The following is a 20,108-nucleotide window of genomic DNA, read 5'->3' on the forward strand; positions in this document are numbered from 1 at the left end:
GTGGGTGAAAATACCTTTAAACACCATGCATAACTGTTTACAACACTTCTATTTTCACTATATTTGAACATAAAAGTTAACTTGGCAAGAATAAGATTTTGCTTTGCCTGTACTATGACTTTATTTCTTACTTATGTTTCAAACAGAAAAATATTGCCAACCCTCCCCTTTGAAAGCCATTTTTAAGGAAAATAAATAGCCATTCAATGTTTTTGTGGGTCGCTGACTTGATGCAATCAATAGTAAATTTTGAAGTGCTTTCTTGGAACACAGCGCCATTTTCTACATGCGATGAGGGGCAGGAATCCAAACAGGCACGATATTACACAGAGCTAACACTTGCTTTGCTGTTGCAACTGAACGGAGTGGTTAGTTCTGCTGTGGTTTGTTGAAGTAATAGTGTTTATTGACAATCCTTTCTTACTTACATTGGACTAATGCTGGCTTTTGACGAGTCCTTGTTGGAGATATTTTGAAATGCAATCATTATTCTCTATTTTAAGATGTACTGCTGAGGAAATTGAGTGATTGCATGGTCCCTTCCTACGGCGTCAGTACGGGGGGTCTGCCATTACTTGGATAGTTCATTAGCTACAAGCTGCCTAGTTTCTCGATGCCCCAGTTTCTTTCAAAATAAAGAGGAAACATAGGCTAAGGTTTCTTTGTAAGACTAAGGCCTCTTTCTGCAATGGCTTTCAGACTCCTCTGATCTGAGGACGTGCAATCTAAGTTTAAACTTGAGATTCTCCAGGCGAATTTTATATGAGGACTTGTTCACTTGAATAAAAAAATATGTCAAGCTGTAAATAATTATTAGTAGGTAAATAGTTAAGTTGGACAGTGATCACAAAATGTTGGCTTAAAATAACATTTAATGCCCTAGAGAAATGTGTGTGACTCCCAAACATTAAAAATACCGCACTAAATGGTAAGTGAATCACGTGTAGAAAGTATTCCACGACAGCAATAATTATTTGATGGTTACGGCTCTCCTCCCTCGATCTGCACTGATAATAAAGTTTATTCCAGAAGAAAGCAACGTGGCTTCAATAACACTTTGCAAGTGTGTGTTCTGAAATACAAGTTCTGCAAGCGACTTGTTGGCGTTCTGTAAAATGGTTCTTAGACTAATGAGTTTGAGAAATGAGCCAAATAATATCAAACAGGACTTTAAACTGCAGGATTCTCTGGAACTTTTAGGATGTTGGTACTCATTCTGGACTTTGAGAAAAATAGTTCATATTTTGATATAAATCCAATGCTATCACTTTTTTTCTATTCATAGTACTTTTTCTGTGTTCTGTCCAAGAAATCTTTACTTACCTCACGATTGTGAAGATTTCCTCCTGTGCTTTCTATAGAGTTTATTTTTTAATTTTTATACTTACTGTGTTAATTTTGATGAGTGATATGAGCTTGGGAATGGAAATTTTTTTTTCAACTAAAAACCAAGTTGTTTCTATATGATTTGTCAAATAGATTATTGTTTCACTTTTGCCTTAGCACAATTGCCAAGACAAACTAGCCATCTACCTGTGGGGGTTTTTTGCCTGACCTATTTATTCTGTTCCATTGCTTTTTGTGTGTATACTTGTGCCATTACTACATTACTCTATTGCTCTGGCCTTTTATAACTTAATATAATTAAGTCTTGATATCTGGTAGTTATAAATTCTCCCACATTGTTCTTTTAAAAAAGTGCTTAGCCTCTTTTAGCTTCCCCGGATTTGCATATCAATTTCACAATCAGCCCCTCCTGCTGCACCAGAAGGCCTGCCTGGATTGCTTGGAATGGATAGGTATGTGGTGGGTGGGGGGTGAGGGGACAGACATTTCGAGGTTAAATCTGCCAACTCATGAACATGGTATCTTTTGGAACACTTAGATGAAGAGTTGATAAACTTTTTCTGTGAAGGGCAAGGTCATAAATGTTGTTTAAGCTTCGATAAATTATATGGTCTCTTGGAACGTCTCAACTGCCAAAGCAGTAGTACCTAAAAGAAACACATGGGTGGGGCTGAGTTCTGAAAACCAAACAGGCCGGGAGCTGCAGGCCAGGGTTTGTCAGCCTTGGATCGAGATCTCTCTTCTCAAGCTTCTCCCCGCCGGGTTCTGTAGTTTGCAGAGGACGCGCCGTTAAATGTGCGCTTTCGCAAATTATATGAAAACATTTTGTAATTTCTAATGATTGATGTATAAAGCCTATAATTTATGTTCATAGATTTCTTGCATCCTGCTCCATTTGCTTTTATGACTAGGAATTTTACGGGTAGGTTCCTCAGGAACGGATTCTCTGCAAATAAAGACCTTTCAGCCATTTCTTTTCACTCTTTATGACTTTTTTTCCTTTTCCTACATTATTGCACTGTCCAGGCGCCCCACTGTCAGTTGAATGGCAGTGACGAAAGCAGACATCTTTGCTCAGAGCTGATTTTAGGGGTCAGACATTCATCATTCACTACCAAGTAAAGCAGTAGCTATAGAAGATTTTGTAGTTGCTCTTTACCAGGTTGAGAGAGTTTCCCTCCATCCCTCGTGTTCTGAGGGTTTCATCAGGGCTGCATGTTGAATTTGGTCAAATTCTTTTTCTCCTTTGTTCCATTACTACTGAGCATGACACTGATTGGCTCTTAAATGTTAAATCAGCTTTGCATTCATTACATGGATAATCCCCATTTGTTCTTGATGTATTATCCTTTTTACACATTAGATTAGATTGTTAATATTTTGTTAAGAATTTTTGTGCTCTGTTCAGAAAAATATGCTGCTGTAGATTTCTCCTCATGGAATATCATTGCTGGTTCTGCCAGAGTAATTATAAAATCATAAAATAAGTTGAGAAGTGTTCTTTCCCCCTATATTTTCTTGAAGAGTTTGTATAAGATTGGCACTACATTTCCTTAATTGTTTAATAGAATCTGCCAATGAATCCATTCTGGTCTGTAGTTTTATCTGTGGGAAGGATTTTAATTCTGAATTAAATTTCTATAATGGATATAGATGAATTTAAACATGCAATTTGTGTGTGTGTATGTATATATATCAGCCTTTGTAACTTGTGGCTTTCAAGGAGTTTGTCCCTTTAAGTGTCAAATTTATTGCCACCAAGTTGTTTGTTACAGTCTTTATTTTTTTGTCTATCGTGTATGTAGTGATGTCTCCTCTTTCAATGTTGATACTGGCAATTCTGTATTTTCTCTTCTTTTTCTTTGAGCAATTTAACTACAGATTTACCAGTTTTATTGATCTTTTCAAGTAAATAACTTGTTCTCATTGATTTTTTCTATTCCATTTCAGCTTTTTATCTATTGTTTCCTTCCTTTGTGTATAGTTTCCTCTTTTGTCCTAGTTTAAGGTGGAAGCTTACTCTATTAATTTTAACCTTTTTTATTTGTAATGTAAGTATTGACAACTGTACATTTTTCTCTAAGTTGCATCCTGTACATTTGGATACATTTTCTTTTCATTATCATTCATTTCAAAGTATTTCACAATTTCCTCTATGATTTCTTTCTTTGATACATGGTTGATTTCAAACTTTCTGTTTAATTTGGAGAACGGTCAGAACACACATTGGGAAACTATCAAACATGGCTGTTGTTTAAATTTAGTACATAAAGCACGGGCAGGAGACAGCCTGGGGAGTGAGTCAATACCACACTCTCATATGATATATATGCGTGGATATAGATTAGACAGGTACTGACATAGATACATGCACTCTCCTGTTACAGATCTAAGATAATTTGAACTGGACTTTGATTGACAAGGGCAGCCTTAAAAGACTGTTCAGAGCCGTACTGTCAGCACGACTTTATTTTATTTATTTTATTTAAACCGCTTCTTCCCCCTACTGAGTACTAAAACATTTAGGGTTCCATATACTTTTAAATACAATAAGAATTAAGTCTGATACTACATAATTGTTTTTCATTAATCTGGAGCTTGGAACTAGGTGTCCTTTCTCCTCTTTCTGTGAGTACACCTTTACACTTCAGTGCAGACAAAATCATCCATCTCTAACAGGACAGGGCGGGAGTCTGCCCAGTCCTCGTTCTACTGTTTTGGACCCTGCCAGCCTTTTGCCAGTCGGTCACCACATTCAGATAACCTGTTTGCATCAGGTCTGTGACACCCGGGCCAGTGTCATCACAGAAGCGCAGTGAGATCAAGAAGCATACATTCAAGGGAACTGACGAGTTTCCTCCCTGGTAGTGGCTGATATTACTCTGCAGCAGACAAAATTGGACTGAGGAGTACCATCTGCAAGGCTTTTTCCCTCAGGAACCTTCTGTGTGACAGGCAGGGGCTGTCAATTTAGAGGCCGCAGAGGGAGGGAATGTGTACTCAAGCCAGACTTGTGAGTTCCAATCCTTGCCGGCCACTGGGTTGCATGTCACTGCAGGCACGCCCTGCAATCTCTCTCCGGGCCTTGGTTTCTCCGCTTGTAACATGGAGAGAATAATAGTTCCTATCTCACAGCGTGGCTGTGAGGGTTTAATGAGTTAATATTTGTGCTTGACAAGCGCCTGGGGACACACCCTAGGGACAATAGAAGTATTAACCGGTACTGCCACAGCTCTGAAAAAGTAATAGTTTAAGAAGCGCTTGAAAATTTCAGTAATCTACCCCAGTGGCAGGACCACCAAGGAATCAGAGATGGGAGCAGTGTTGAGGTAAGGCTACTTTTCACAGGTGCTTTAACCGGAATAGAAGTTGGGAGTATCCTAGGCCGTGTTTTCCAAAGACCAGAAGATCAACTTGTTTTCTTGGCCTGCGGTTTGCTCTTCAGAAAATCATAAATAGAGTCGTAATCATGGACTTTGAACACCAAATCAGATGAGCTAATTTTAACTTTTTCCACGTAGCCTCAGAAGCTATAGGAAACATTTACTGGAAATTTATGTTAAAGGCAACTGTCCAATTGCCAAACATTGCCTTTGGGATGAAAAATTGGATACTAAAACTTATTAAACTGTAATGTTATTGTTAATTCTTTAACTTCAGATAAATATTATGGTCACTTCTGTGAGTTTAATTTCTGCTGCTTTGCACATTATAATTTATTAGTGCTCTTAAGGCAGTTTCAAATTATTTCATCAATCTTGGTCTTCGTGTTTAACTTATACAGTGGAATTTACTTGTTCACTGGTGTGAGTAATTTTCAATATCTTGCTAAACAGCCTGTGGCAACTGGAAAATAAGTTGCATACATTAGCCTCTTCTGTTTGTGCACCGTGCAGAAGGAATTTATGCTGAAAACCCAACGTTATTGAGATGCAGGCACTTACATAATTAATTCAAAAATACTTTTCTTTCTTTCTGTAATTGAGAAAACAATATTACATATTTGGGAGGCAGGCAGTAGAGCAAAGCATTTATTAGGCAATACTTGTTTTTTATTTCACTTTACTGTTATTTACATTATTTTATCTCCCCAATCCAACTAAATATTTTGTATATCAATTCTGACCATCTTGTTCCAGAACTTACATATATGAGAAGCCCAATCAATATTTATAGACCAATTTTATTAGCCTGTGTACTCAGATGGTGCTTGAACGCTTAGCTCTGTGAAGAAAATTCCCATTGGTTTCAGTGTGTTGTGAAAACTCCCCAGCAGCTCAGAACGTTCAAGGTGGCCACATATTAAAAGTATCCTGCCAGCCATGGATTCCCCTCAGCCCTGGGGACAGCTGATGAGATTCTGGAGTCTGCCAGCTACGGAACCCAGCTAAGACCAGATTCTTGAAGTTCCCCTGTGCAGCCCAGACAAAGCAGGATTTAGCACATGATGATGAGCCCTCCGGCAGCAGCCGTATCTGGCTCTACTCATTGGTGCTGACTGTGGCCAATAAGGTGCCTGCCTGTCTGGACATCTACTTCTGCCACCGGCTGCAGAGCACAGAGCGTCAAGAGAGGCCGGAAGAGGTTTGGAAGGAGCTCACTCTGCAGGAGCCCAAGAAGCTCTGCCGTTGTCCAAGTTGAGGCTGGGGACACAGGTCCATTTCTCGGTCCCTGATCTCTGTGTCCACATGGACAGGTACTTAATGTCCTTTTGTGGCTGCTGTAACTTTTGCAAAGAACTCCAGACCCGATGCAGGCTCTCCAGTGTTCTCATTCTGCTGATGAGAGCTTCAGTATGTTGCTATCTATGCAAGGTCTGAGTGATTTGAAATCATTGGCACCATCAGAAAAGAATGATTGTTTCATTTAATTATAATTTCTAACGATGGTAAAGTGTTGAATGGCTGTACAAAACTCCTTTCACACTTTTACATCTCGCTTATTTTGTTTTATGTGGAACTTTATGCCGTTTGACATTTAAATCACTTCTAATGTTTTTCTATTTTATTTTTAACATGTATGTAATACCAAAAAAAGCATAGATAAGTGTTTTACTAAACTCCACAGAGTTTTATCTTTTTTTCTCTATGACATAACTCTGAAAATTTTGGTGGAGTGTCTTCCATTAGGGACTTTAGGTGGCTCACAAATGCGCGAGGTTCTCCAAAGCGCTTCCACAATTGGGCACGAGGCCTTTGCTGATTCTGGCATGCCGATTACTCAGCCTCGACAGTAAAACACTGCAATAATACAAGTTCACGAGATGCCATTAAACGGGATCACGTGCAGTGTTTACACCCAACTACGCACCAGACTGGGAAATAGCTCAGTAGAAGGCTCATTCCTTCAAGTTCACCCTTCGTGCTAGGTGCCCTGGATAAAGTATTAGTTACCCAAAGTTTTCTCCATTAAGACTTCAGAGCCTGCCTTTTTCTAGCCTTCGCGGCGAGCCAAGGGTCTGGTCTGCAGGAGTCCATCCCAAGCCAACACATCAACACATCTTTCCCTTTTTTTTCTGGGGGCGGGCGGGGGGGGGGGCTCCCATACGCCCCGCGCCGCTCCGGGTCCCCGGTCCGGGCTTCGCTGGGGAGGCCTCCCGCCAGCGCCTTGCCTGGCTACGTGGACGCCGTAGGTGGGCTCCCCGTCATCTCCTCGCTCTCTCCCCGCAGGTGCACAGGGAGGTACAGGCCAAGGCCAGGGGCCAGCCCTCGGACCACCTGCCGCTAGTCCTCCAAGTCCTGCGCCCCCCGGGGTGGCAGTGGCAGAAACCTGACCTGCGTACCAAACCCAGGGGGGAGGGGGGCCGCGACACCAGGGGTCGTTACCTTTAGGACGCTGCCATCCCTCCCTCCCCCCAGTCGCCGGGACTGTTTATCTTCGCCTTTGCTCCTCACTCTTTCTCTTTCACTTTTCTTTTCGCTGGGGGGTTGGGACTCCCTGGGTTCAGAGCGCCCTGGGGAATCCCAGTTCCCTCGCGCCCTGTCGTCGTCGCAGCCCAATAGAAAAGGGAGCCGGGCGGCCGCGCCCCGGGCTGCGCCGCCCGCCGCCCCGACCCTGCAGCCGGCACTCGATGGAGGTACGGAGCTCCGTTTCTCCGCTTTGGGAGCCGGGGTGCTGGTTGAGAGGGCGATAGAATTTTGCCAGAAGAGTCTCCGCCTCGGGCCCCTCCCAACTCCAGCTGGACCCACCCGTTTCCCCCAACAGGCTGCCGGCCGGCTGCCCCGCCCTCTTATGGGCAACTTGACCGCAACTTCAGTTTTCGCTTGCGCTTCGTGCAGAGGTTTTCCACCTTCTGGCCCTTTATATCTCTCGTGCGCTGTACTCGCCATCCTCCACTTCCAGAGGAGCGCAGATCGCTGGTCCACCTGCGCATCCCGCGGGCTCCCCAGCGCGCTGCCCTCTGTGCGCGGTGCCAGCTGCCGGCGAGCCTCCAGGGCTGGCTGACAGCGGGGACGTGCGCCTGGCCACCCTCGCCAAGCCGCCGGTTCGGGAGAAGACGGGGTCTGGCAGCACAAAGCGCCGAGTTTCTCACCTAATTGAGCTCAGAAAGTTCAAGAAAGGTACCGCAGCTCCCTGCTTCTTCCCTGTTCCCTCTCCAACTCTTCGAGGGCCAGTGCAAGTGTGTGTGTGTGCGCCTGCGCGACTGTCTCTACCTTTGCTGACAAAATCAAGTTTGCGTCTTCTTCTTTAAGCAGGACCCCGGTTTTCCCAGGGAGAGGAATTTGCAGGAATGGTCCCTGTGTGGCAGTCAGCCTTGGGTCTATATTATTAGTTCCAACCCCGGACAAGAAGACCCTTGTCTCTTAGAAAAGCAGTATTAGGAACTTGGAAGAAATGCAGACTTGTACTGCAGTCCAATGCCCTGTTGGAGGTGGCTTTACCGTGTGGCAGCTTCTCAGTTCGACGCAGACCCATTCATTTAGTTCTGCCTCCCCCTCCCTTGCCTTTGGGGTCAAGTTCGTAAGTGTCCTCTCTGAACAAGGTCTGTAAGCTTAGTACCTATCTTTTCTTCTGCCTATTGTTTCAGATCCTATATTTGGGTCTTTGATCTATTTTGAATTAATTTTTGTGCATGGGGGCAAACTGTGCTTTAAATGCAAATCCAGTTATTTTTTTCTACTGTTATTAAAATGGCCTATTGCGAGTGTACACAATATATTTTAATTTAACCATGTAATTCCATGTGTGTAAGAGTTTGTTCACTTCAACATATGTCTAAAGTGAGGTTATTTTTCAGGAATGCTTCTGACAGATTGTTATGAGTCAGGAGTTTTGAAACTGGAAGTGAAGTGGTTCCCACTAGTTATTATTTTTCATTGTGTTTTTTAAAGCTACTTTTAAAAAAATTACTTTATTGGGGTGACATCGGTTAATAACATTTTATAGGTTTCAGGGGTACAATGCTATATAATACAGCTACTTTCTAATGTCATGCCATTGGCAGTGGCATCACCTGGCAGCTGGTGGGCACCTTCGTCTTGTTGGTGTGCCTAAAGAGACGGGATCGAACCAGTAAGTCAGGTCTCCTTGGTTACCGCATCCTTCCGTGCAGAGCCACAAGGGGAACCGTTCTACTGGAAGCATCAAGTGCAACGCTGATTAAATGTTAAACACCTGCCCTTTTATTGACAAGCAGTTTCAGCAGGCATGGCAGACAGAGGGGGGAGGTACTAAAGAGAGAATGTGAAAATATATAAAGGAAAGGACTATAAACAAAGCCACCGCCATTTAAGATTTTCAAAGTGATGAAAAATTTTAAATTTTACTTCATTCAGTTAAAAAGTCTCAAAAAGTTCTGAAGTTTTGTTACAGTAGTGCTTTAATGCCATATCTTTATCTTTCTCCTCCCTCTGTTTTATCCTTTCAAAGTGCTGGTTGTACTCAGAATGACCTTTCCTGAAGTAGTATCTGCTGAGGGACAGGGAGACGAAGGGGGATTGGGATGGCCCCTGGTGGGGAAGGTTTAATAGGCAGAGTGTTCCCATAATTCTGCTCAGCTTTTTAGGTGGGTCTTCGACCCCAAACAGTGTTTGAAACATTGGCATTCACTGCTCTGCTCATGGGAAGTGGGAAGTCCAGAATCTGATGTGAAGTTATAGTTCTGGAATTTGGAATTTTCCTACAGATTCCTGGTGGGTTTAGGAAAAGCAAGGGGATGCTTTTTGTTCTAATCTGTGGGATTAATATATAAATGTCAACAGCTGTATCACACACATAGTGAAATGCATGTTTATAAACATCTTTGGAGGGTGGGAAAAAACTGGCTTAAAGTCGATTGAAAGAATTTGATAGTTGAAGGATTTTAAACCCAAAAAGGCTTTCCATCTCACATTTGCTGGCTCCGAGCAGACCTAAGAAGGCTGGGAACAAAGCCCTGAAATTTGGGTATAACTGGATTTCTCTGAGGAAAATACCCATAATTCTAAGCAGTTTTTACCACTTTTGGGTCTCAAACCCAAAAACACTTTTTAAAAGTTTTTAAAATTCAGAAGACCATCCTTACTGTTAAATTTTGTTCATTATGTAACTATCCTTTTTTTAAAAAAAAAAAGATTGTATTTATTTATTTTTAGAGATGGGGGAGGGAGAAAGAGAAAGAGAAACATCAATGTGTGGATGCCTCTTGCACACCCCACACTGGGGACATGGCCCTCAACCCAGGCATGTGCCCTGACTGGGAATCGAACCAATGACTCTTTGGTTTGCAGGCCCACACTCAATCCACTTAGCCACACCAGCCAGGGACATAACTGTTCTTTTGAAGGTTAGGTAATGGGATAATACAGAGTACTGTCTTTGGGCCCACAACTTGAATTATAGGAAATAATACTAATCTGGTTAATTTTTTGAGTTCTTATTATATATCAGATGTGGTTCCAAGAATGTATTTTTAAAAATTGTCATAATAAACTTATGTGGTGGTAAGGAATATATTTTAGAGCCGAGGAAATGGAAGCATAGAGTAATTCCATAACTTTCCCAAGGTTATAGCTAGAAAATGGTAGAGCTGGGACTTGAACCAAGACAGATTTGATCAGGTATTTATGAAGGTTGATATTATTTCCATAGAAATACTTTCCACAATTTGACAACGACCATCAACCACTATTTTATTTTGATGCAGTTTTATAAGAATAGAACGTTAAGATTTAAAGCAATGCTTATATGGCGCTTAACATGGCTGACATTATTAAATATATATTTAAAGATCACCTTTATGGCCAAATAATATTCACATGAGTGTGTGTATGTGTTTGGTTCTTTGGAGAAGTTTCTTTTATGGTTTCTGAGTGAAAATATTTGTCTGATTTGTACTGTTTTTGCTGACAGAGCTTGACAAATGTGGTAGGCAAATGCGGATTGATCTATATGATCAATCTGTGTATGCATTTATCCATTGCAGCAGAAGGCGGGGGTTCATGGAGAGATCAGGACAGAAGACTTTCCCATTACTGTCACACCGGAGATGGGATAGTCAGCTACTCGGGGAATCCCCTTCCAGAAGGCTTTGTCAACCCTGGTGTCAGGGTTGACAAGAGGCCAGCTTCTTTCTTCAGCTCAATGATTGGCTCTTAGATGAATTTACCCAGTGATTAGAGATTCCTGCCTGAGACTATTGAGACTGAATGTTGCTGAGGTGCTTGCTGAGACCCTATTTGATGGATCGGTTGGAAAAATTCCATACGAGAGTGGAGAGAGCATTTGGGGTTGTAGCTGGTAGTACTGGGATGTGTTCTCTCCTAACTATTTAATGGTGAACTGTACTAGTAACTATTAAAACTATATAACTAGTATACCTATTATTTTGTTCATGCCAAGGGATGGTATCCTTTGTTTAAAAAGCTCCTTCGTGCTAGAATCAGAAATAGGGAAGAAGAGGCTCTTTGATCTCAGTTCAGTTCAATAATACTCTTTGTGCACATTTTATATCAGGAGGCAGGGCATTCGTGTGCTTATATGTTCCAGTGTTTTAACACACTTTATGTCTCCTGGTGTCTTGCCAGTTATTTTAGAAGGGTAGGGGACTGCGTATAAGCCACACAAAAATGGACAAAAAGTTCTGAGTCCCTGTTAGCTGGTCATATTTCTCCCACACATAGTTACTTCCTCTCCACACTACGGTTCCTCCAGGTGTGCAGACAGAGTCCAGGGAAGAGCAGGAGAGGGACAGAAGGTGTTTACTCAGATGAAGGCATTGCACAGTGGGTGGCAGGGGGAGCTCTACCTGTCACAGCAGCATGAGACGAGACCAGTGACAGAGTCAAAGATCCCTTGTGTCATCCCATTCTCTTCGCTGGGTCTCTTGCTCAGAGAACTTCTCATAGAAATTTGAGAGACAAACTACCACTTGAACATGGTTAGCCCTGACCTTTGAAATTATTCTTTAACGGAATATTTTACAGTTAGAAACTTTATAGTTTCTAACCCTTGCACACTGCTAGCTCTGACCCAGCAATTATTCTTTAACTGAACATTTTCCAGTTAGAGACTTGGTAGCATAGTTTCCCAGTTTCTTGGCTCTCCTCCCTCCTCAGCAACAAAAATGTGTAATTTAAATTTAATTTTTAAATAAATGCTTTTGTTGTTAAAAGTGATTCTTTATGTTTCTTTAAATATTAGTGTGTGATTAACCAAAATAACTCACTAACTTACAATAAGAAGTACTTAGGCATAAAACTAAACTGTGTGTAGAGGTAGATATGGATGGTATGACGTCAGCGCTCTCATCAGAGAAGGTTTCTCTGATGTCACTTTTTCGGATTGTCCTTTCATTTGGCACCCCGGAGAGGCAAGGCACAGGGTAAGGTTCTGGACAGGGAGAAAGATGCCTTCCTTTCACAAAATGAGAGCAGGGTGATTATGAAAGGGGAACAAGGAAAGGAGAACTTGCTAGAAATCTGCTTGCCTCAGGCACATTTCACGCATGTCCCTCATAAAAAGGGATAATAATTAACTGATGTAACTATATGAAAATAGCGGATCTGGAAGCTGGTGTCTCTGGAACTCTTTGTGCCCTCGCAGACCCTTTGCCCCCACACTTGGAAGATCTCTGATCCAGCTCACACTTACTGGCCACACCCCTCCCTTGGTTTCTGGATGACCACCGAGGTCAGGGCAGGGAGGCTGCCCGGTGAAAAGCAGAGCCCGGCAGCTATACGGGCTTCCTGTTTAGAGCAGGCAGGGCGGGGGGTCAGGTGGGAACAGGGTCCAACTGGGCTTGGGGGCCTGGCTTGCTTTTGTAGCCTAGTCTTGTCCAGCCTCAGCTCCAGACCCACTTCCCCGGTCTGTGCGCTGGACACACGGGCCACTCCTCGGTGTGCCCCGCCAGCCCTCCCCTGTCCTGCAGGAAATGTCCATCCCCCGTGACTTTGGCTGCTCCCTCTGCTACCCAGGCTGAACAATTTCTCCCGGATATGAATTTATCCGGTGCTGTCTACATTCCCCTCTATCAGCTTTTGTCTCTTTAAATTCATCTTTTTATGTGTTTGTCTCTACAGTCACGTGTTCAGTAAAAAGATAGGACAGCGGGCCCCATGTGCCCAGCCAGGAGCTGGCCGTGTAGTTACTCTGGACTGACTTCAGTGGGAGTGAGTCAGAGCATTCAATGGCCTTGACAGCTCGGCAGAGGAATGGAAAACATGTGGAAAACATAAGTCAATATGGCAATATAAGTAATACAGTAATAAAGACAATGTTAGCACGTTATAATAAATCAGCATTTAGGCAATTCCATCTGGGGCGGGCCTTATTGAAGAAATCACAGATCAGAAGTAAGAAAACCAGCCATACACATGGTAGTCTTTCTGGTGTGGAGTCTCCTGCCAATCATCTGCTCAAGGGCACAGCTCTCATAATTTACTCTTTCTTTCCACCATCACTAGTTTTCTCTCTCGCACGGGTCTTTCCCATCAGTATACAGCCACACTATATTTTTTTCCCATTTGAACAAGACCCAACTCTCTTGACCTCATGTTTCTCTCCAGCCACCACCTGGTTTTCTGTCCCCTTTTTATGGAAAACTTTCAAAGGCAACTCTATCCTCTGTCTCTAATTTCTCTCTTCTCTCTTGAACTGGTTGGCTCTGGCCGCGATGCCCGCAGCTCTGCTAAACGTGCATGTGTCAGAGGTCATACAGGTCAGGCTCGCTTCCCTTCCTGCGCATCGCCGGAGAGTTGTGGAGTTGGCTGGCTGGCCAGCCGCTCTTCTTATTTCCTCTGACCGCACCAGTACCTACTTGTGTCCTTTACTGGTTCTTCATTCCCACAACCTTTTAAGGTCTACTCTTCAGGTCTTTCCTCTATCTGCAGTCACACCCTGGGTGATCTCCTTCAGTCTCACGGCTTTTACTGTCTTCATGTACTGCTGGTTCCTAAATGTCTCTCTCCAATCATGCCCTCGCTGGACTGCAGACTCAGAAAGCCAACGTCTTTCAGCATCTCTGACTGGATGGCTAGTACTCACTGGACTCCTGACGTGCTAACACCAAAACTGCTTCTCCCGCCATCTTCCCCATCCCACTTGACTGGCAATTTCTTTCTTTTTTTTTTTTTGACCTGCAGAGGTTGTCTGTAACATCTCTCACACACCGCCTCAACCTTCCCCCAAAAGCGTTCAGCTGTGCCCTCACGGTTTCCCATACCTGACCTTCTCACCTCCCTCACAGAGCCACCCGAGGCCAAGCCACTGCCCCCAGGTCTCAGGGTGTCGTTGCAGCAGGTGGTCTCCCTGCTCCACGGGCCACCCCGCACGCAACCCCCTTCTCCTATGACACAGGGGCCAGGACGTCTTCCTTACCCTGTTTCCAGTTCCTGCCCTGCCTCCATTAAATAACAAAAACAAAAAGCAAACCCACCTAGGCAGACCAACAAAAAAAGCCCCTGACACCAGTGACTTAAGAAAACAGTCATTTTTTAACTGTCATTATCCTGCAACTGGGCTACCTTTGCTGGTCGGTTCCCCTTTGGTTGCTGGGGATGAAGCACTGAAGGTTCCGCCCCTCGTGGATCCCGCAGCTCACCTGGGCTGCCTGGGAAGGGAGAGCCTCCTCCTCGGATTCTTCCTCGGTCCAGGAGAGCTCGCGCTTGTTTGCAGTTGGGAAGGCTGCTTCCTGCTCCTAGGGAGTTAGCCATCTAGAGACAAGTCGTTAGAGACGACTCGTGTTCTCCCTTTTGTTTAGCCGGCGGTGCTTCTTGTAGTACAGTCTCCTTATAAACCTTGGGGGTTTCCCACACGTTTTATCGAGGTTCCTTCTCTTAGAAAAAGAGATACCCACAAAGCTCCTGAGAGAGGCTCCTCTTCCCTTCGGCTACAAGTCAGGATGCTGTTGGAAAAGCCCTTGGGATCTTCAGAGGTGCTCTGCTCTGGCTGACAGTCTCTTGAGGCGCCGCGTTTTCAGTCTTCCCGAGGTCTCAGTGAGGGATGTTTCCACCTACACACTGCACTTGCTCTTTAACCCGAGAGCACGTGGTACTTTTGGACCCTGAATTTGAACTTGGCCCTCAGACTATTTCTTTCTCTGAGAATCTTCTGCTGCCTGGACAGGCAAGCATGACACTAAGTTTTATTTTCCTGCCTAGCAAGCCCCAAGTGGAATGATTTCCTCTAAATTCTGCCTGAACATTTTAGTTCATCTTTTTTCTTTCTGTAATTAACCCCAGGCAGCTAGATGAAGTCACTTAATCACACTTGGACATCTTAACCAAGTCCAAAAGTTCATGAGACCCATTTCCTTAATTCTGTATTATTGCTGATGACACTATTGTTTGTTCCTACTACAGAACGTGAGCTCCCCTCTCTCCAGCCTCTGGTGATCATCCCACAAGTGCCTTTCTAGCTGGCACTGACTGTGCCCTTGCTCCTCTTCAGGTGCCTCCCCACCCCTGGTCTCCTATCAATTTCAGCATCAGTTCTTCATTGCTAACACATAAGCTGCCCCAGAATTTACTAGTGCACAATAGGAACCATTTCATTTGTTCCAGGTTCCCAGCTTAGAAATTTGGATGGAAAACTGGCAATGCCTTGTCCCCACTCCACGATGTCTGTGGTCTCAGCTGATGTGACTGCAAAGGCTGGCTGTCTGACATATCTCAAGACACGGGGTATTACATATGAGGCCCCAGTTCTGGCTGTTGGCCGACTCCTGCGTTCGCCTCCACTTGGCCCTTCCACCAGGGTAGACCAGGCTTTCTCGCAGCATGACGGCCTCACGGTTGTCGACGCTGTCCACAGTATCCAGCTACTGTGGCAAAGGAAGGGGGAGCTTCAGATGCTCTTAAGAGGCCTGGATGTGGAACTCACCGACTGCCATGTCTGTCCGATTCCATGGGGAAAGGCAGGCCCGAAGGTCCCCCCGGATTCAAGGGGCGAGGACGCTGACTGTCCCTGGATGGGTAGTGTGCCATGCTTGTTCACGGCGGGGAAACGTGGATGCATGGCAGCTATCTTTTAGAGATCTGCCACGCGTTGTGATCCTGTTGAAATATTAAGTCACATCACCTCTCTGTTCAAAACTCCCACTGCCTTCTCATTTCCCTTCGTTATAAGCCAGGTTCCATGAGAGTGGTGAATGGGGCCCTGAAGGATTTGTGCCTGTTATCTCAGCCGCCGTTTCTCTCTTAGCTCACTCGTTCAGTCCCATCGACAACCTTTCTGCTCCTCGCCGCACTGCTCTGTCCTTATCTAAAGGGTCTTTGAACTGGGTGTTCCCCCTGCCGAGAGTGCTGCTCTCTCAGATACATTGCATTCCCATGACTTAATTATGTGCAAGCGTAGTGCCTTTTGACATCCTTCATCCCTTTCACCTACCCCCAGCCCTGCTGCTGGCAACCACTGAGGTCTTCTCTGTATCTAGTAGCTCATTTTCTTTTGGCATGTCCATCTTTCATGAACCACTTCCTTATGAAGTTCTCCGGGCAAAACCCCAACTTCACCACCTCTCTGGCACCCTGAAAAAAATAGTGGGACCATATCCCTGTTCGTGTTCTCTCCACTTGATAGACACTTTTCTAATCCTATGCGCAGTATTTGACGCTGTTGACTTGTGCTCACACTGCCTCTCTGGAGTAAACCATACAGGCGGTACTAAGGATGGTGAGAATGGGTTGGTGGAGTTGGAAGGGCTGAAGTTTGAGAAACATCATGTCCTTGTGTGCTCAGTGCCTCGCCTAGCACATAGTAGGCCTTCAACAATATGATGTTTGTTGTCAGTAGTGATCGCATATTGCTGAGGGCTCAAGGGATAGAAGGCTCCGAGCAGAGGTGACTGACTAGGTTTGACCGGAAAGAAACCATCCGTGGTCACAGAGCTTTGGGAAACCATTCCCTCCATATTCAGAAAAGGAAAACAGAATTTCCTGAGGGCCAGGCCACAGTAGCACCCTCACTTTCATTATTAGGGTGAGGTTCATGAGCTCTTTAGATGAGCATGAATTTTATAGAACCAAAAAAGGACTGTTTAATATTGTGTGCCAGTTTGATCATTGAAGGGGTAATTGTATGAATTGCAAAATAAATCCCAGTAAAATGCAAGGAAATAGAAACAAGGCACACCCTATTCTCTAACTTCCTTCAAATCTAAATCTTTTCATTTTCTTAATTCTACATACCAAGTATTTTGAAAATAAGTCTCAGGAGACAAAATAGATGACAAAATAGATTACTACTATTTGTAAAAATAGTAGATATTCCATTTATTTAGTGCCTCTTCTCTCCAGCATTCAAGAGAACAAATATATAGTTATAACATTACTTTGTCAGTTCAAATTTTCCTGTAGCCCCAGGTGCCAGGTAAAAAAAAATTATAGTTTATGTCTTTAGAGTTAACTCCCAAAAGCAAGATTCTAGCTCTCACTGTTTTGTGAAGGACCTCTAAAACTTCAGGCAAGCGACTTTATGATGGCTTTTGGCCTTTTGGATTTGATATTGAAATATTTCTCTTCTCAAACCTTGACCTTTTAAAATTCAAGGCACATTACTCTCACTCTGCTTCTGAAGTTTATAAAATATTTGCTTCCAGCCTATGGGTTTGAATCCAGGCAAGCAAGCCACAGACCCTAAGGTCTCTTCAGCAATAGCAGCCTGAAGAGCTTATGCTATTGTTTTCTGGATTTAACAACTCCTTGACTGTCTACTCTTCCAATACATTGCTCCCCAAGGATCCTTCCCAGTCCTTTGCTCCGGGTACCCCATTGTCTGGTGGTGGTGATGGGATGAGCATTTCCTTGGGTCTGAGCTATAGACTTATGCAATTGTGTCACTAATGTTCAGGTTCTGTGTGCCCCACAACCCAGGCTCAGACAACAAGTACCAGTCAAGGTTAACACATGCAGTGAAACAGGCTTCTCCCAATCCTACCTTGCTGGGAAAATGAGTGTGGGAACAAGATACAGCAGCCAAAACCCTCCTCTTCATCTCTTCCTCCACTTCTGGGTCTCCACTGTCCAGCTCCGGGCTGCCAAACTGAGATGCAATTCCCTTCTCTCTCCCACGGGATTTTCACAGACAGGGCATCAGTTCCTGAGCATATCTGGGTGTTGTGCAAACTACCTTATTTCTCTGGAACCTACAGGGAAGACTTCCAAAGAGCCAGCTGCCCTTGCTATCACTTTATCTAAGTAGGAACTGAAATTATTGCCTTCCCGCCTCCCAACTGGTTCATACAAGAAACAGTTAGCTATGGAAATATATGATGATATTTGCCGCCATTATCATTAAGCCACGTTGGGCAAGGATCCCAAAGGTCCGAGTGTGAAAGCAAAAACATGGTGCCTTAGCTACAGCGAGAAAGAGATTGTGACACTTCCATCTTCTCATGTGTCCAAGGTAGAAGGCAGTGACTGCTGCAGTGACATAGGGCGAAGCAGAGTAGTTCGAGAGCAGCCGTGGACGGCATGATTTCTTTACTTGTTCTGACCCACAAAGTAACTCCATGGAGACTGGTGGAATCGAGTAGATTGTATTGTTGAGGTATTTTGCTGGTGGGGCTGGGGCTGGTACAGGATAGTTACATCTAAAACCTGAAATTAAAACAATTCAAAATCTACTAAAACAGCCCTTCAGTTATCGTCAAAACATATGGGCTTGTAGACTCCCTGTTGTAACCCTATATTTTAGGGGTAATTGGACCTCTTTTAAAATTGAAGCTAATATGGAGAGACAGCACATGCATCACACACGCCTTGTGCTCCCTGTTCACCGAGGGAACCACCAGTGAAGAATTAAATTGGGAAGCTGAGACAGATAGTCAGCCCCAATTTTACTTCTTTGTATAAAAGTACAACAACACATTGAGCTTCCTGGCACTAGAGGAATTCCCTCAGGGGTCAATTCTGGTGCTTTTGAGGTGTCACACAAGATAGACGAATTGGATCACATGCTGATAACCAATCTGTAACCTTCGTAGATGTACTGAGGCACCGGAAGGAACTTCAGACACGGTCCAACCTAGCCTCCTTATTTTAAAGATAAAGAAACTGAGGTTCAGAGACATGAAGTATCCTGCTAATGTCACATAGCTGTCAAAAGACAGAATCAGGACCAGAGCCCCAGTCTCCAGGATTCCAGGGCCCTCGAGGACTTGGTAAGATTAGGAAGGCCCCCAATGTCACCCAAGAGCCTTCAATCTCAATATCATGTGAACCCTCATTTCAGAAATTATGATGTGCTGCTGATGCATGACTAGAGAGATGGTAGTCTGCATGGAGTCCAGTAAGAGATGCTGACAGCACTGCCTTGTTTATACAACATGTCCAGAGAGAGAGATTCTGTGTTTATAGCAATGAATGTTTGTGGTCCAAGCACGTGACAGCAATGCCTTTAATGTTAGTTGCTAGGGGCTATGTTCCGTAACTGGACAGAGATAATTTTCTACATTGTATTCTAACCTAGATGATATATTCTACAAGACTTTCCAATGTTCTTGGTTCCCACTCCATGTTTGTCAAAGAATCTTATTAGCAGTTTGGCCATTTAAGCTAATAATGCAGCCTCAGTTATTCACGGTCGGCCCTGGTGCCAGAAGTGGTCCCTACACCTCTTCATGCCCCCTTCTAGAAAGCCCCCCAAAGTATACCCAATAAAAAGGGTCAAAATCTTAAAGATGGTAACACATGTGTAATCTTATGGAAGGAATGAGGCACATTGGGTGCTCAATGATGTTAAGCTAGTCCATGTTCTTTGCTCAAAAGCTGAGGAGCATGAAAGAGAAACCTGGAAAGCAAAGATTAGAAAGGAGAAAGGGATGGTAATCTATTCATAGTAGTAGTTTTGGGAACTCTCCTAACCTAGGGGCTGGCATTCTGTTAGCTGTGTCCCAGGTACTCAGACACAGTTTTGGGCAAGAAGAAAGCAGCAGCAAAGCTGTGAAAGACAGATAAGTCCTGCCATCCAGTCCAGGGGCAGAAGGCCAGCAACCACACGGACTGTACCGCACCTCAAGAGCCAAGCACTTGACCAGTTGGCAGACAAGCTACCTAAATGGAGACAGTATGCCTCTTAGCAGCTTTATAGGCACTATAGCCTTGCTATAGTCTACTTGTCAGGAAGCAGCCTGGCAAGCAGTGCTTTAGACACAAGACTTATGGGACTTTTAAAACAAATTTATGGCCACGGTGTTGATTCAGAGATCCAAAGTTCAGGATAAATCAGCTGCTACATTTCATACAAAGCCACGTGTTTAGCGTAGGAGATACCAGAAGCCTCATCAGCAGGCATAATGAGACACTGGAAGAGTGACAGCCAACTCCACTGCAACTTCAGGGTGC

General features: G+C 44.0%; 1 protein-coding gene across 2 annotated transcripts in view; it reads left to right on the plus strand.

The window, feature by feature from the left end:
• The first annotated feature begins 7,302 nt into the window (after window positions 1-7,302).
• IL15 (interleukin 15) overlaps window positions 7,303-20,108 on the plus strand; it is a 57,255-nt gene continuing 44,449 nt past the window's right edge. The window contains exon 1 of one of the 2 annotated variants that reach the window (XM_036031840.1): window positions 7,303-7,423. The gene's annotated coding sequence lies outside the window, so the exon portion shown is untranslated. Of the gene's footprint in view, window positions 7,424-7,620; window positions 7,908-20,108 lie in introns of those variants that run through there. The other variant, XM_028521242.2, reaches the window with a different exon arrangement.

Source organism: Phyllostomus discolor, chromosome 8 (genome assembly GCF_004126475.2).
Source record: "Phyllostomus discolor isolate MPI-MPIP mPhyDis1 chromosome 8, mPhyDis1.pri.v3, whole genome shotgun sequence".
Lineage (NCBI taxonomy): Eukaryota > Metazoa > Chordata > Mammalia > Chiroptera > Phyllostomidae > Phyllostomus > Phyllostomus discolor.